Consider the following 16,845-nt stretch of genomic DNA (forward strand, 5'->3'; position numbering starts at 1 on the left):
AAACACAAAAAAAAAAAAAAAAAAAAAAAAAAAAACAAGAAAGAAAAGAAAAAGGTAAGAAAATTACAGGCCAAATTACTGATGAACATAGATGCAAAAATTCTCAACAAAATCCTAGCAAACCAAATTCAACAATATATTAAAAGGATCACACACCATGATCAAGTGAGGTTAACCCTAGGGATGTAAGGATGGTTTAATATCCATATATCAATCAACATGATATGCCATATCAACAAAATGAAGGGTAAAAATTATATGATCATCTCAATGGATGAGGAGAAAAGCATTTGACAAAATTCAACATCCATTTATGATAGAAAATTTCTCAAGAAACTGCGTATAGAGGAAATGTACCTCAGTGTCTTAAAGGTCAAACATGACACACCCACACCTAACATCATACTTAATAGCAAAAATTTGAAAACTTTTCCTCTACGGTCCTGAAGAAGACATGGATGTCCACTCTAGCCACTTTTATTCAACCTAGTATTGGAAGTCCCATTCACAGTAATTAGGCAAGAAGAAGGAATAAAATGCAGCCAGATAAAAAAGCAAGTATTAAAACTGTCATTATATGCAGATGACACAATAGTATAAAGAGAAGCCCTAATGACTCTAATAAACAAGTGTTAAAACTAATAAATTCATTCAGTAAAGTCACAGGATACAAAATCAAATACAGAAATCTGTTGCATTTGTATACACTAATAACAAACTATCAGAATGAAAAATTGAGAAAACAATCCCATTTATGGTTGCATCAGACAGAATAAAATATCTAGGAATAAATCTAAACAAAGAAGTAAAAGACTTGTATTCTGAAAACTTTAAGACATTGATGAAAGAAATTGAAGATAACACAAACAAATGGAAAGATACACTGTTCTCATGGACTGGAAGAGTTAATATTGTTAAAATAACCATACTACCCAAGGCAATCTACAGATTCAGTGCAATCTCTATCAAAATACCAATGGCATTCTAGAACCAGCAATTTTAAAATTTGTATGGAAACACAGAAGGCCCCAATAACCAAAGCAATATTGAGAAAGAAGAGCAAAGCTGGAAGTATCATGCTCCGTGATTTCAAACTATACTACAAAAATACAATAATCAAAAACAGAGTGGCACAAAAATCAGATGCATGGATCAATGGAAAAGAATAGAGAGCCCAGAAAGAATCCCACATTAATATGGTTAATTAACCTATGACAAAGGAGACAAAAATATACAGCAGGGCAAAGACAGCCTCTTCAATAAATGGTGTTGGGAAAACTGGACAGCTACATGCATAGAATCAAACTGGACTACTTTCTCACAAAATATATAAAAATAAACGCAAAATGAATTAAAGGTTTATATGTAAAAACTGAAACCATAAAACTCCTGGAAGAAAGCATAGGCAGTATTCTCTTTGACATCAGTCTTCGCAATATTTTTTTGGATCTGTCTTCACAGGCAAGGGAAACAAAAGCAAAAATAAACAAATGAGACTACATCAAACTAAAAAGCTTCTTTACAGCAGTAGAAACTATCACTAAAACAAAAACACAGCCTACTGAATGGGAGAAGATATTTGCAAAAAATATATCAGATAACTGGTCAATACCCAAAATACACAAAGAACTCATAGAACTCAACATCAAAAACCAAACAACTCAATTAGGAAATGGGCAGAGAACCTGAATAGACATTTTTCCAAAGAAGACATTCAGACAGCCAACAGACACATGAAAAGATGTTCATAATCACTAATCATCAGGTAAATGCAAATCAAAACCACAATGAGATATCACCTTACGCCTGTCAGATGGCTATCATCAAAAAGAACACAAGTAAAAAATATTGACAATGTAAAGAAAAGGGAATCCTCATACACCATTGGTGAGAATGTTAATTGGTGCAGCCACTGTGGAAAACAATATGGAGATTCCTCAAAAAACTTAGAACTACCATATGATCCAGCAATTCCACCCCTGGGTATATATCCAAAGAGATGAAAATACTAATTTGAAAAGATACATGCACACCAATATTCACTGCATCATTATTTACAACAGCCAAGATATGGAAGCAATCAAAGTGTCCATCAATAGATGGACAGATAAAGAAGATGTGGTATATACACAATAGAATATTACTCAGCCATAACACAGAATGAAATCTTGCCATTTGTGATAACATGGATGAATCTAGAGGGTGTTATGCTAAGTGAAATAAGTCAAACAAAGAAATACAAATACCATATGGTCTCACTTATATGTGTAATCTAAAAAAAACAAAAACAAATGATCAAAATAACAAAAATGGACTCACAGATACAGAGAACAAGTGGGGTTGACAGAGCAAAGGGGGGTAGGTCAGAGTGAAATAGGTAAAGGGGATTAAGAGTTACAAGCCTCCAGTTATAAAATAAATAAGTCACAGAGATATAATACACACCATAAAGATTATCGTCAATAATATTGTAATAACTTTGTATAGGGACACATGGTTACTAGACTTATTGTAGTGATCATTTCATAATGTATGCAAATTTCAAATCACTATGTAAGATACATGAAATTAACATAACATTGTACATTAACTATATTTCAATTTAAAAATCTGGCTTTTCTACATTAATCTTCGGAAAAATAGGTATTAAGGCAAAAAACATTGCTAGAAAAGAAGAGGGACATTTCAGAATAATAAATTAATACACCAGGAAATGATAACAATTCTGGTTAGTATGCACACAAATTAAATGGCTTCAAAATATATAAAACAAATGTTGACATAACTAAAAGGAGAAATTAACAGATTTATAATCAGAGTGGAAGATTTAGCAACTTTCTTTCAGTGATTGACAAAATAAGCATAAGCAGACCAAAAAAAGTATAGAAGTTTGCTTAAGGTGAATAATCCTGATCTAACTGACATATAAAGAACACTGTAATTAATAGTAACAGATAGATATTATTTTCACATGCCTATGAAGAACTTACCCAAATAGATCTCAAATTAGCCTCTAAATCATATCTCAAAAAGTCTTCAAGGAATGAAATTATATGAAATGTATAACACAACCATGGTGAAATTAAGCTAGAAATCAACAACAACAACAAAAAATAATTAGGAAATACCTGAGTGTTTGGTAATTAAGTTTTCTTTTTGTAAATCATAATGGAAATTAGATTAGAAAATATTTTAGCCCTGTAATCATGGAAATTCAATTATCAATATATTGTGTATTTTTGATTAGAGGGAAATCAATAGCCTTTAGTGCATACATTAGGAAGAAGGAAGCCTAGAATTTAATGAGCTCACTAACCAGCTTATAAGTTAGAAAAATAAAAGCAATTACACCTAAAGAAAGTAGAAAGATGAAAATTATAAGTTAATAAAATAGAAAACAAATAAACAATTTTTAAAAATCAGTAAGTCCATGTTTGGAGACAATTCTTCTTGGTTCTTTTGTGGTTTATTTGGTTGGTTATCTCAAGACATGCAAGTAAGGGAACTGAGAGAGTGAGACAGGAAGGGGCAAAGCCAAAGATAAGGATGTATAACTGAGGCTGAGATTGTTTTATAACAACAGATGTTGTATTTTGCTGCAAACTCCTGTGAAGCTTACCAATATTTTACAAACTATACATAAAAATTTTGTGTCTTAATGATGAAGTCCAGAGCATTTATAAACCAGCACTTAACACCCACTTGGTAAGGAATGTTCCTGGCACCTTAACCACTCTCTACGTTTGGACTCTGCTTACATGGAGGTGGAGTTCCCACAGCATTAGCTTAGGCTCTGGGGCAGAATGTAGTAAAATACAATGTGTGCTCAAGATGAGGTACTAGCAGCACATGTGGCCCAGTAGCAGTACAACATGGACTGCAACTGACTGAAAGTACTCTCTTGCCCTGGGCCCCTGTTAAAAACTAACAGTATTCTGAATCACACCATATACATCAGCAGTAGCAGAATTTTCAAGTACACTGATATGCTGCCTCGGAAACCGAGAGAAAACCTCATAGTTGAGTCATCTTTATAAGTGGTAAGAATAAAAAGTGCAATACATTTTCTTATACTTTAGAGAGCTGTCCCTAAATGCCCCAGACTATTGATTCACTTTTGAGACAGGACTCTGAATCTTTAGAGTATTTATCTCCCATTCTTTGTACATATGTGTTACACTACAAAATCCAAAGTACTTCCTTCCCCTTGTTAACAAGATTATGTTAGGATGACTCACCAAAACAGTAAGCCAGCATTAGGAAAGAAAAGCAAGGTCCCTGTAGACTACAATGAGACCGAGAAGAATTAACATAATCTTGGGGCAAGAAGTTAATGTGTACTAGTCTTCCTCCCAGGTGAGTGTGAATACTTCTGATCCTCATTTCTGAAGGTGATTAAAATAAATTATTTCTCAAATCAGTAGTCACAATCCAAGAATTTGAGGCTACGTTGATCAGTTCCAGTAAAAGCACCACATCCAGCACAGCAGCTAAGATTGGGGCCCCACTTACTATTCTGTCATTTTCCACAGCTCATTTGCTTTTTCCCTCAGGAGTGTACAGGTGAATTAAACTGGGATATGCTGGTAATCACTGATCTTCATTCTTTGAGGATGACATTATTCACTGCAAATTATCCTAGGATCCGGTATTCCTTCTGATTTACATTTTAGGCCTGAAATAGGGGCAGTTTCTGGGGATTTTGTTTTGTCCTTCTTGACACAGACTCTTAGTAGCTATAGTAGACTCCAGAGTAGCCAATCTGGCATTTGTTTAGTTGATCATTCCCAATATGCACTCTTGGAAACCAAGAAATAATGATGATATTTCTGTTCTTCTGATATCAGAATCAGTTAATGGTTAATATCTAATAGCACATGAAAGAATTCTGTATATTCTAAGTATACAGTTACTCTACTAAATGGCAGCAGAGTTCTTTAGGGGAAGAGTTTACAATAAGGGACATTACAACGTCCTTTGTCAAAGAGATCTAGCCTCCACTTCAATCCAAATGTTCAGGATTTGAACTTAGGTTTGAAAATCAGGTGAGTTATAACAATTTCCATTCGGGGATCCAACATCAGCCTTCTGCTTGTCAGCTATATATATATATATATATATATATATATTAAGTTACATATGTCCACAACCTATGCAGCAGCCGTATTGTCAAAAAAGAACATGATCTATTAGCCACCACCACAGACCCCTGTGGGATAAGGCACCTAGAGGTCACTCTGGTAATGCTATCAGTTAAGATTAACTACACTTTTTAAAAACATAATTCCACAGAAAAACTTTGAGAAGTGTTGTAAAAACATGCCTCTCTCAGCAGGAGCGAAAGCTGGGTTTTTAATTCGGATTTCTTCAATCATGACATAGATATGCTCTCAAGGAGTGCATATCCTGATATTCAACTATGTTACCTTTGCAAAGTAACTTCCAATTCTTCAGTAAAGACAAACAAACAAAATTTTAGGCAAAGAAATGCAAGTGCTGTCAGTTGGAAATGGTCTGGAACTCACTGATAGGATGTAGATGTGGCACCAGCATTTGCTACATTGCGCCCCTTGTACTATGCAGATCCACTTACTGTCTGACGTACGGAGATATCCTTTGAGTTGTAAAGCTGTATACACAAGTCTTGTCTTTCCCAAGAAATATTTATTCAGATTCCAAAGTGTGAGGACCCAGGATGCTTCCCATTATATTCCCAAAGAGACTCTTAGGACAGGAAGGACAGCTGGCTCTTTCTTTTCTACAAATGCCAGTTATTTTCTGCAATACTTGCCTACAGTAGATCCTGTTACATGCAGGATTGTATCTGGTTCCTCTCACATCATCCCAGGGATAAGAATAAGGGCAAAGTGAGCCCTAAACAGTTAATAGTGTATATAAGTAATTATAATCTACCCTGTTCCAGAATTTTCATGCTGGCGTTCAAGACAATATTAATGAACGTAGACACTAAAGACTTAATAAACTCCTTTTTCCTGCCTGCTTATCTACTGTCAAGAGGAATCCAAAATGACAAAGCAGCAGCCATAATCCTGACTAAGGGTCAGGATTAGTGGACCCTTACTTGTGTTCCCTGATAGAAGCATACTTCCCCTCCCCCTTTTTCCCCAAGCCACCACTCCCCACACTTTAGTTTCTTTATTCCAATGGTGCTTAAAGTTGTGCACATAGAAACACAAATTCCGAAACGGGTCATGGAAATGACAAGGAGAGAAGCAAGTCTTATTTCCATGCAGTAGTTCTCAAAGCAGTGTATTCTACCTGTCAGGGATATAGTGCCACAAAATGGCTGTTGGTTCAAATTATATATTTTATCTTAAAATACAGCGGCCCAACTTCACCAGATGTCGTATCCAACTTTGTACATTAGGTAAGCATTTACCTAATCATTACAATGTTTTCCCATTCAAGGTTTTGGGAATGATTTTTAGAAAAATTTTCCCCACAGCCATAGGAGATGAGAGTCTCTTTAATCCTCCCATAGAATCTTTCTACATTTCACTGTGTATCATGAGTTGGCAGTTAGCTGAAATGAGCCTGTCATTTTCTTCTTTCATAGCATTTCTTCTTTCAATGCACTGAATAGAAAATACCCAAATGCACAATCATTTTAATAGTCAGTATCATTATATCTCTCATGCAATGGCATAAACCAGTGTTTCCTGGAGTAGTCTGAAGGGGCTAAGCATAATCTTAACCCCTCAGCATAGATGGGTTCTTCAGGCAAAGAAATGCAAGTGCTGTCAGTTGGAAATGGTCTGGAACTCACTGATAGGATGTAGATGTGGCACCAGCATTTGCTACATTGCGCCCCTTGTACTATTCAGATCCACTTACTGTCTGACGTATGGAGATATCCTTTTGAGTTCAGAAATGAGGCAGGCGGGTTCTTAACCACTGTGCCATCAGCAGATGTCCCAGCCATAGGAATAGATATATAAAGAGTCTGGGGGTTTTGAGAAGGAATCACACTCAAGAGAAAGCAAATATAAAAGATGGCTCCCACTGTTTTGTTTTGTTTTGTTTTGTACATCAGGGTATAAGACATGAAGCCAACAAACTAAAGAATATAAATGAGGGAATCACAATAAAATGGAAACTTCTAACTCAGCTGACCCTGGGACACATACTCCTCTGGGTTCCTAGTTGCAAGCTTAAAATGTCCTCACTCCTTAGGCCAGTTTAATCAGGTTTCCAATTTCTTCCAGTGGAAATCATCTTAATTGATATATGTGGTATGACAATGTTATCTGTCTAAAAATGAACAAATTTTATCTATCTTAAGTAAATTCAAGGGGAAAAAGAATACAATTGCACTTAAGATTAAACAGTGATTATTATTTTTGACGTATTTTCTAGTGATTTGAGATATAATCGATATATTGTGTAAGGTGTACAACATGACAATTTGATTCACATATATACTGTGAAATGACTACTACAATAGGCTTAGTTAACATCTCCATCATCACACATAATTACCTACTCTCTTAGCAAGTTTTAAGTAAATAATACAGTACCATTAACTATATCCACCATGCTTTAAACTAGATCCCCAGGACTTATTCAATTTATAACTGGAAGTTTATACTCTTCGATCACCATCTCCCCATTTCCCCTATCCCAGACTCCTGGCAAGCACTATTTATGAGTTTTTTATGAGTTCAGCTTTTTCAGATTCCACATAAGGATGAGATCATACAGTATTTGTTTTTGTCTGTCTGACTTCTTTCAGTTAGAACAATGCCCTCAAGCACAGGGATAACCCTGTGTTGCAAAAGGCTGATTTTCTTCCTTCTTGTCACTGAAATATATTCCAGTGTGTATGTGTGTGTATGTGTGTATTACATTTCATCATTTCATCCATTATTGGGCACGTAGGCTTTTTCCATGTCATTATTTACTATTGTGAATAATGATGCAATGAACATGGCGGTGCATGTACTCTAAGGTGATAATCACCAAATTCCCCGCTTCCAAACTAAATCCTGAAGTGAAGACAAATTTCACCCGTTCTATGAATTGGAGTCTGATCTTTTAACTATTCTATGCATATATTAAGGTGGATCACGTGAAGTTCCATTTTGCAAAGTCAAAAATGATCAAATATTGGGACTTCCCTGGTGGCACAGTGGTTGAGAATCTGCCCGCAATGCAGGGACAAGGGTTCGATCCCTGGTCCAGGAGGATCCCACATGCCGCGGAGCAACTAGGCCCACGCGCCACAACTACTGCGCCTGCGCTCTAGAGCCCGCGAGCCCGTGTGCCACAGCTACTGAGGCCCACATGCCTGGAGCCTGTGCTCCGCAGCAGGAGAAGCCACCACAATGGGATGCCTGTGCCCCGAAACGAGGAGTAGCCCCCGCTCACCGTAGCTAGAGAAAGCCCTCATGCAGCAACGAGGACCCAACACAGCCAAACATAAATAAATAAATAATCAAATATTAACAATTTCATATGGAACAACCAATTTGTAATCTCAAAAATAAGTATGGGGCTTCCCTGGTGGCGCAGTGGTTGAGAGTCCGCCTGCCGATGCAGGGGACAAGGGTTCGTGCCCCGGTCTGGGAAGATCCCACATGCCGCGGAGCGACTAGACCCGTGAGCCATGGCCACGGAGCCTGCGCGTCCGGAGCCTGTGCTCCGCAACGGGAGAGGCCACAGCAGTGAGAGGCCTACCGCAAAAATAAATAAATAAACAAATAAATAAAAATAAGTATGTAATACTAAAATATTGCACTTTTATATTTTTCTATTTTTATATCTGTTTTCCTATATAGCCAATGTGATAGAAATTAGGCAGACAAAAATGAATAAGACCTAGTCCCTTCCCTTAAAGAGCTTACAGCTGATACCTAATAGGTATAAAGTAAATAAAGGAAGTTATGAATCAGTGAATACATACAGAATGTAACTGGCTGATACAGGGCAGATAGAGGAGTAAATAAAACATTGAAAATGAAAATGAAATCATAGGAAGTGGGTAAAACAGCCATTTATTACCTTTAAGTTACTAAGTAAATGCTTTGTAAATAACAATAGTGATAATAATACCTTCAATATATTATTCCCCACCTTATAATTAGCATCACATAACTTCAGAGAGTAGATTTTTGTATCTTCCATGGTGAAGATACAAAAGATTTTTTAACGTGGCAAGCAAAAGATTTTTTAACGTGGCAAGCAGATATACATACATACATCTCAGTTACGAGGTACTGTAACAATTTTCTTTATGGGGGATATATAGGCTCTTTTTTTTTTTTGGATGTAAGTTAAGTAGATAATGTTTAGATGCAGGCTTGTTTGTAAGCAGAAGCATCTGGAAGTTCTGAAATTTGATAGTTATACAAAGAAAATATATAATACACAATGTTGAGCATCAGTTTAAATACAGAATTTTGCTACAACACTTGTTCACCATAGAGGAAACATTATTCTTTTATTAAAGAAGGCAAAATTTAATCTGTTAAAAAATGTTCTGAACAAGTTACAGATCTAGAAAGCAATTTATAGTAAAATTCAAACTAAAGAACATGCTGTACACTTTGTTTTCACATTGTGTGATATATTTTTTTTTCCAGAATGAAAATAAAAGTACGGACTCCTGTTAGACTGACAACCACAGTAAATTCACCCTTGAATTTAGTAAGCCAGGATAGTGGATATATTCAGTTTGGATTTCTTCCACTTTAGATATTTATTTACTTCAGAACCTGAGTACTAAGAATATTGAGGTGAAAATTAGACATGTAGACTGAAAATACATTTGGATAAGAAGCATTTCAGGAATGGCAGAGCAAGACATCTGAAAAACTGCTCCTCCATAAAAGCAATGATAATGATTGGCAAGATCAACTTTCTAGAACTCTAGAAATTAACCAAATGCTTGAAAAATACCTGAGAAAACATTATTCAATAAAAAAGTAAGATAAGTGAGGTTTGAAATGTTATAACAGGCCCTGTGCCCACGCCTTACTCCCTACTGTACAGTAGTGTTGAAAAACAATAGACTGGCTAGCAGCAACTGTGAAAACCAGCAGCCCTGCAGACATTGGAGGGAGCAGAATGGATTAAAAAAAAATCCCCTTACTAACCAAGATGGTCACGGTACAGGCTGCTGCCTTCTAGGCAGACAGAAATGGACACAGAAATCAAGGAAGAAACTCCTGTGCCTGAGGAATTCATTTCATGTTGTGGAGTTGAAACACAGGTTCTAAAATGTGGGCCATGGACTGACCACGTTAATACTCAAAGTGCCAACAGACCTAAGCTGCTTATTTTATTACTGGTAACACAGGTTTTTCTGCCTTTTATGTGCCATTTGCAAAGGCTTTGTATTCTTCAACAAAAAGACACTTTCCAGTTTGGGTTATCAGTCATGCTGGGCATGCTGTGGCCCCCAAAGACAAGAAAATTCTGACAACTTTTGGATGATCCAAATGCTCGAGAAATTAAGGACATCTATGGACTCTGTGGTCAAGGAGAATACAAACTAGCTTTCCTGAGAACTCATGTGCCAAAGGAAATGAAACTTGTGGTCATTGGTCATTCTGCAGGCTGTTCTTTTTCCCTTCAGATTCTGAAGCACGCCCCTTAGCTCCCAATAACTAGCTACTTTCTGCTCTCTCCAGCAATTGAGGGAATGACTGAGTCACCCAACAGCAAGCTCGCCAGTCCACTTTTGTGCTGGCTTTGATGTTCTCTATGTTCCTGGCTACTTACTACTTAAATCGTGGCCTGAGAAAATCAAGTCCTCGATGATCAGATTGCTCCCTCGAATGATTAACGTACAGAGTGAATTTTCCTTTCTGAATTCATTGGAACCATTCTGCCTCATTAGTGCTGCCTGCCTTGGGAGCCAAGAAATGATGGAGGTGGTGAAGAGAGACAATGAAACCATAAAAGAACATGTACCTAAGTTCACATTTTACTATGATACTATAGATGGTTGGTGTCCAAAAGCATACTATGAAGACATGAAGAAAGATTTTCCAGAAGGAGACATACGACTCTGTGAGAAAAAAAGTACCTCATGCATTTATCCTCTATTTTTTGCCAGGAGCCCAACATGGAAGCTGACTGGCTAAAGGATGATCTGTCTAAACTATAAATACTGACACAAGGAACAAGCACTGACATAGAGGCAGTAGTTGTACTGACTCTTAGTAGTAAGTAGTATACTTAGTAGGTAAATGTTAAATTTTAATGTTTGATATTAGAAGAGAAAAAAAGTGAGGCCCTCTTGGCCTAGAAACTATCATCTCCTAGCTCCCCATGCTATAGGCTGAAATAAACACAGTTGATCAATATTCCATAGGATTAACAACACATTTTCCAAGACTCCAGGAACACAGTGATCTAAACAAGGTCTCTTACGTTTGCCCAAGATGCCCAGTGGCACCATACAGTTTTGGTAGAGGCAGAATCCTTGCAGACAAAAGGAAATCTAAATTTAGTTGATTTTAACTGAGTTACAGTGTAGAATAGGCTCCCCTAGAGAAAATTATGAAAGACCTACTAGAAAATGTAAGAGACCTGTGAATGTTATGTGTGTAGTCGGATATGTGAAGTGTATGAGATCATGAGAAGAATATACTCAAGTTCCAGTAGAGCAGGGAGTGATGAGCAGTGGATCTTGGCAGTGGACCAGCTCTCTCTTAAGGACAGAAACTGAAGATCATCCCACACTAACTTTGCACAGGTCTTGGCTGAGATGATCAGAATCAGACTGGATCCCAGGATAGCCTGCACATCCTACCTGTCACCACCATGCAGCGTGTCTCAAGCCACCAAGTCAGCCTTCTGTCTGGCTGCCAGTGGAACAAACCCAGAGACAATGGCAGGGGAAGCGCTGCTTATTTCCTTCCCTGAGGAGTATGACTTCCTGATCTACCTGCAGTAGTCAGTGAATAAATTTCGTCAGATATTCTTCTGGTAAACTAACAACTAATAAGAGTTATTGAAGGATCCCAACGATACCTTCCTCCACAGACAGCCAGCAAGCTCTGGTTGTGAGCTCCCTGCTGGCTCCTCTTCTCCAGAGCCAGGATGGGGAGGCACTGGGCTGCCCCAAATCAACCCTATACCTGCCCACATGCAACTGCCCCTTCTGTGATTTTCTTCAGTCAAATTCCATTGAGGACCAGCAATGAGCCAAGTACTATATAAGCAGTGAAGATAGATTGTTAGCTACATTATGATTCTTGTCTGCTGACAATCTTCTATGAGTAGTTTTTGAAAGGGCATCTTTAAATTGCTGAATAGAGAAGCACCATAAATAAGTTGTCCACTTCTGCATTAGCTTTGTTAGTCAGAAAGAAATTATTTCACTAATGAACCAAAAGAACTGATTAAATCATGTGAATTCACCCTCTCTGGACACCTTGGGGTTCAGTAAAGAAGAGGCTTGTTCTCTGACCTAGAGTAGGCTAATGATATGGCTTCCTACACTGACTGAATCCTGGGACCTTAGGAGCCAATAAATCCCACTGACTGCAAAGATGGTTGATGATCGATAGAAACATTCTATTTTCTCCTAGAGGAAATTCCTCATGGTGTTATCATTCCTTAAGGACAATGGGATGTTGTCCTTCTTCTCAAAACCTAAAGCCCCCTTATGAAAGATTCAGCTCTGATATGCTCCCAACCCAGTGGTAAGTGTTGAATGAGTTACGATCCTCTGGCATGGCTTCCGCATCGGGGCAAATGACTTCTCAGAGGGTAGAGCCAAGCTCCAGGCAAGGAGGCCTCCTGGCCCCGGAGAGGAGCCTGTAGGTGCCCAAGCCATTGGTTCAAGGCTGCATACAAAGTCCTTACTGGCAACTGTGTGGGGAGGCCTTCTGGAAATCTTACGTTAGTAGCTGGGTCTCATGGCTCTGAAGTGCCTTGCACACAGGAGATGCTCAACAGTATGAACCTAAAGCACTTAAGCAAGTACTGGGTAAATCATGCTACTGGAATAAAGAATAACATGCCCAGCTTTTCTTTTAGTGTTATTTTACAACATTACTTCATATTTCAGGAGTCCACACATATGAAATTATATCTGATACACCAAAGTTTACCAGAGCTTAAAAAATGATAAGAAGTAAAACAATAAAGTAAAAGATACTGGCTCTTAATTCCTGTTTATCATCTAAGCACCAAATGAATTTTCAAAATAAATGTTTTACCCACACTTAATGACCTTGCCTGGCCTGATCTCTGTTTGTTGAGGGAGGAAGGGTAAAATCTTAGTGTCCTCCTGAGTTAGACTAGGGTCAAAGTCTCTCTCTTAAATTGAAAAGCCATTTTTTCAATGGTTCTTTTAGAGAAGGAAGAATCAGATTTCAGGAAATTGAAGATCATTTTATTTCATTAGGAATTTAAAATGTTTCCATGCATATGTATGAGGTGACAAGGGATGTGAATTCTGGCGGCCTTACCATCTGTGTGATTTTAGACAACTTCATCTCCATCTATGGAGATACCTCACTGTCCTCATTTATAAGATAGGATTAATAATAATACATACCTCATATTGTTAGAAGATTTCAATGCGATGATTAAATGAAAGCATTTAGAAAAATGCCTAGAGTATCTTCTTGATAAAGATTGGCTATATTAATAAATATTATTAAACATTTTAATAATAAAAATAAACAAAAGACTAAAGTTGGTAAGCAGTGGATGAAATCCATTTCCCACAAGCATTTCTGCCTGTATATACCGGTCGGTCACTTAGATTATTTAATAACTTCATTTGGGGTTATCTAGTGCTAAGTGGAAGGCCTGAATAAAAAATCATGACCAGTTGTTCCCAGTCTGCTCTGGACCGTGGCAAAGAATCTCCAGAGGCAGCCCCTGTGGCTTTTTGTGGCCGGATGTCCAAGGCAGCAGCCCTCTCACCATTGGCCTCTCCACTCAATCCTTGGAGAGCCAGTGACCTCCAAAGTTGTGATTTTTCTTCGTCCTTTGCTATATTAAAATTAAATTTAATTCCAGACTTGAGGAGACACAACAACTTAATGTAATACCTGATTCTGGATTAGATGCTTCTGTTACTTAAAAAAACAAAAAACAAAAAAAAAAAAAAAAAACACTCTTGGGACAGTTTGCAAAACTTCATTGAATGGGATCTGAAGATTAGCAGGGAGTAGGAGATCAATGTTAATTTTCTGATTTCAGTGGTTGTATTGTGGATAACTAGGAGAATCTCTTTACTTGTACTGAAGACACACTAAAATGTCTGGGAATCATGGAGCATTATGTCAATTTACTTTCAAATGGTTCAGAGGAAAAAACAGTTATCTGTACTTGCAACTTTTTTGTAAGTTTGAGGTGATTTTGAACTGTATACAAATAATTATTTAGAAAAATAAAAGAAATCCCCTTCAAGTTCCATCCCAGATTATTGTCACTATCTACCTGTCTGTACAGTTCCCCAAAAGCTTAAATCTCAGAATCAGAGCTTGTTCGTGGCAAACAGTCTATACCATGGTTATTTATCTAAAATAATCAGTGGCAATTGTTTAAAATCTCACCTGCCTGAGGTGACAATAGGAAGAGGATGACCAAAAACTTAAAAGTTAAAAATGGAGAATGATATTAATAGGGGACTTTTAAAGCTTTAACTTATTCCTAGAAATCAAGAAGATAATGCCCATGTGAAAGCGTGTGTTCATGCCAAAGAAAAAGGGAAGAAGACCTAAGCCTCAGCTCTGTCTGACCTTGAAGCTCTGACAAGGAGGAAGTGAGTGAAAGCTAAGCTAAGGCAGAGTTATAAGCTGCTTGCATGAGCAATGAAAGGAAACACCAAAACAAATATAGGGCTCTTCTGCTAAGACTGGGAGACGTAATGGCTCAAAGCATTTAAGAAAAATCTCTTTCAAATCATTAGCTGAAATTGACACTAATGAAGCAGAGCCTTCAGTGGCCACACAAGTCAAAGAATATAGATCTTACAGAATTAGTCCAGGAAAGACATCAAACAAACAAATAGCAATAAGAACAACAAAAATAACTCAACAATCAGCAATAACACAAACTTTAGGGGAGGGGAGGATCTGAGTCACCAGATCCTACATTATACTACTTAAAATATATAAGTTTCAATAAAACATTTTGAGACACACAAGAAACAAAAACAAAAAAGCATGACCCACGCACAAGGTCAGTCAATAGAAATTACCCCTGAGAAGGTTCAGGACTTAATATTCAGAGCTGATATAACTATGTTCAAAGAGCTAAAGGAAACCATGTCTCAAGAATTAAGGAGACTGTGGGAATAATGTCTCAACAAACAGATGTTAATCAAGATAGAAACTATTAAAAAAGAAAGCAGAGATCAGTCTATAGTTGAAAAGTATAATAACTAAAATGAAATAAAATACTTACTAGATGGGATAAACAGCAGACTGGAATGGATAGAAAAATAAAGAAATAGTGAACTTGAAGATAGGTCAATTAAGGTTATCCAATCTGAGAAACAGAAAGAAAAAAAGAAGAAAAATAAATATAGTCTCAGAATACTGTGACATACCATCAGGCTTACTAACATATGCATAATTGGAATCTCAAGAGAGGAGAATGGAGAAGAAAGAATATTTGAATAAATAACAGTAAAAATTTTTTTTAAAAAGAAAAAAAAACTCTCCAGATTTGATGAAAAACATTTATCTGCCCATCCAAGAAGCTCAGTTAACTCCAAGAAGGATGAACTAGAGAGATCTACTTCTAGACACATCACAGTGCAACTGATAAAAGCCAAAGACAAAAAGGATGATGAAAGCAGGAAGAAAAAAGCAACTCATCACATATGAGGAATTCTCAATAAAATTAACAGCTGACTCTTCATAGGATAATGGATGCCAGATGGCAGTGGGATGACATATTCAAAGTGCTGAAAGAAAATGAATGTTAACTAAGAATTCTGCATTCAGCAAAACTATCTTTCAAAATTGAAGGAGAAATTAACACATACCCTAATAAACAAAAAATGAGAGATTTCATCACTAGAAGACTTCCCTCATAAGAAATATTAAATGAGTCCTTCAGGAAAAGACACTATACAATAACTCAAATCAATGGGAAAAAATAGGAGCACTGGTAAAAGTAACTGCATAGGTAAATATAAAAGACATTGTGAATGTATTTTTCTTTGTAATGCTTCACTTCTGTACAAAGAAAAAATGATAACACTATGTGGATGAACTTATATAAAAGTGTTTATTTATATGAAAATAGGACAAAGAAGTGGAGAATGGAGCTATATTGGGGCCAAGTTTTTATACATTATATATATTCAATTTGCCTTAATATAAACTAGATTGCTTTACTTAGGATGTTAATTGTAATCCCTAGGAGATCTACCAAGAAAATAACTAAAAAATATGATAGGGAAACAAAAGCGAGTTAAATACCCTAGAAAATATCTATTTAGCAAAAAAGAAGTAGTTTAAAAAAAAGGAATAACTGTACCAAAAAGACTTAAGATATATAGAAAAAAGTAACAAAAATGTCAGACTTAAGTTTCACTTAATCAGTAACTGCATTAAATCTAAGAGGATTTAACACTCAAAAAAATTCCGACTAGCAGAAGGGATTAAAAAACATGAACTGGGGCTTCCCTAGTGGCGCAGTGGTTAAGAATCTGTCTGCCAATGCAGGGGACATGGGTTCGAGCCCTGGTCCAGGAAGATCCCACATGCCATGGAGCAACTAAGCCCATGCACCACAACTACTGAGCCTGTTCTCTAGAGCCTGCAAGCCACAACTACTGAGCTGCATGTCACAACTACTGAAGCCCACAGGCCTAGAGCCCGTGCTCCACAACAAGAGAAGCCA

The 16,845-nt window shown here is 37.0% G+C and overlaps 1 pseudogene; it reads left to right on the forward strand.

Annotated features, from left to right (window-relative positions):
- The first annotated feature begins 10,159 nt into the window (after nucleotides 1-10,159).
- Nucleotides 10,160-10,890, forward strand: LOC103077331 (UPF0554 protein C2orf43 homolog; annotated as a pseudogene).
- The last annotated feature ends 5,955 nt before the right edge of the window (nucleotides 10,891-16,845 follow it).

The sequence above is a fragment of the Lipotes vexillifer genome, unplaced genomic scaffold, assembly GCF_000442215.2.
Source record: "Lipotes vexillifer unplaced genomic scaffold, Lipotes_vexillifer_v1.1 scaffold178, whole genome shotgun sequence".
Lineage (NCBI taxonomy): Eukaryota > Metazoa > Chordata > Mammalia > Artiodactyla > Lipotidae > Lipotes > Lipotes vexillifer.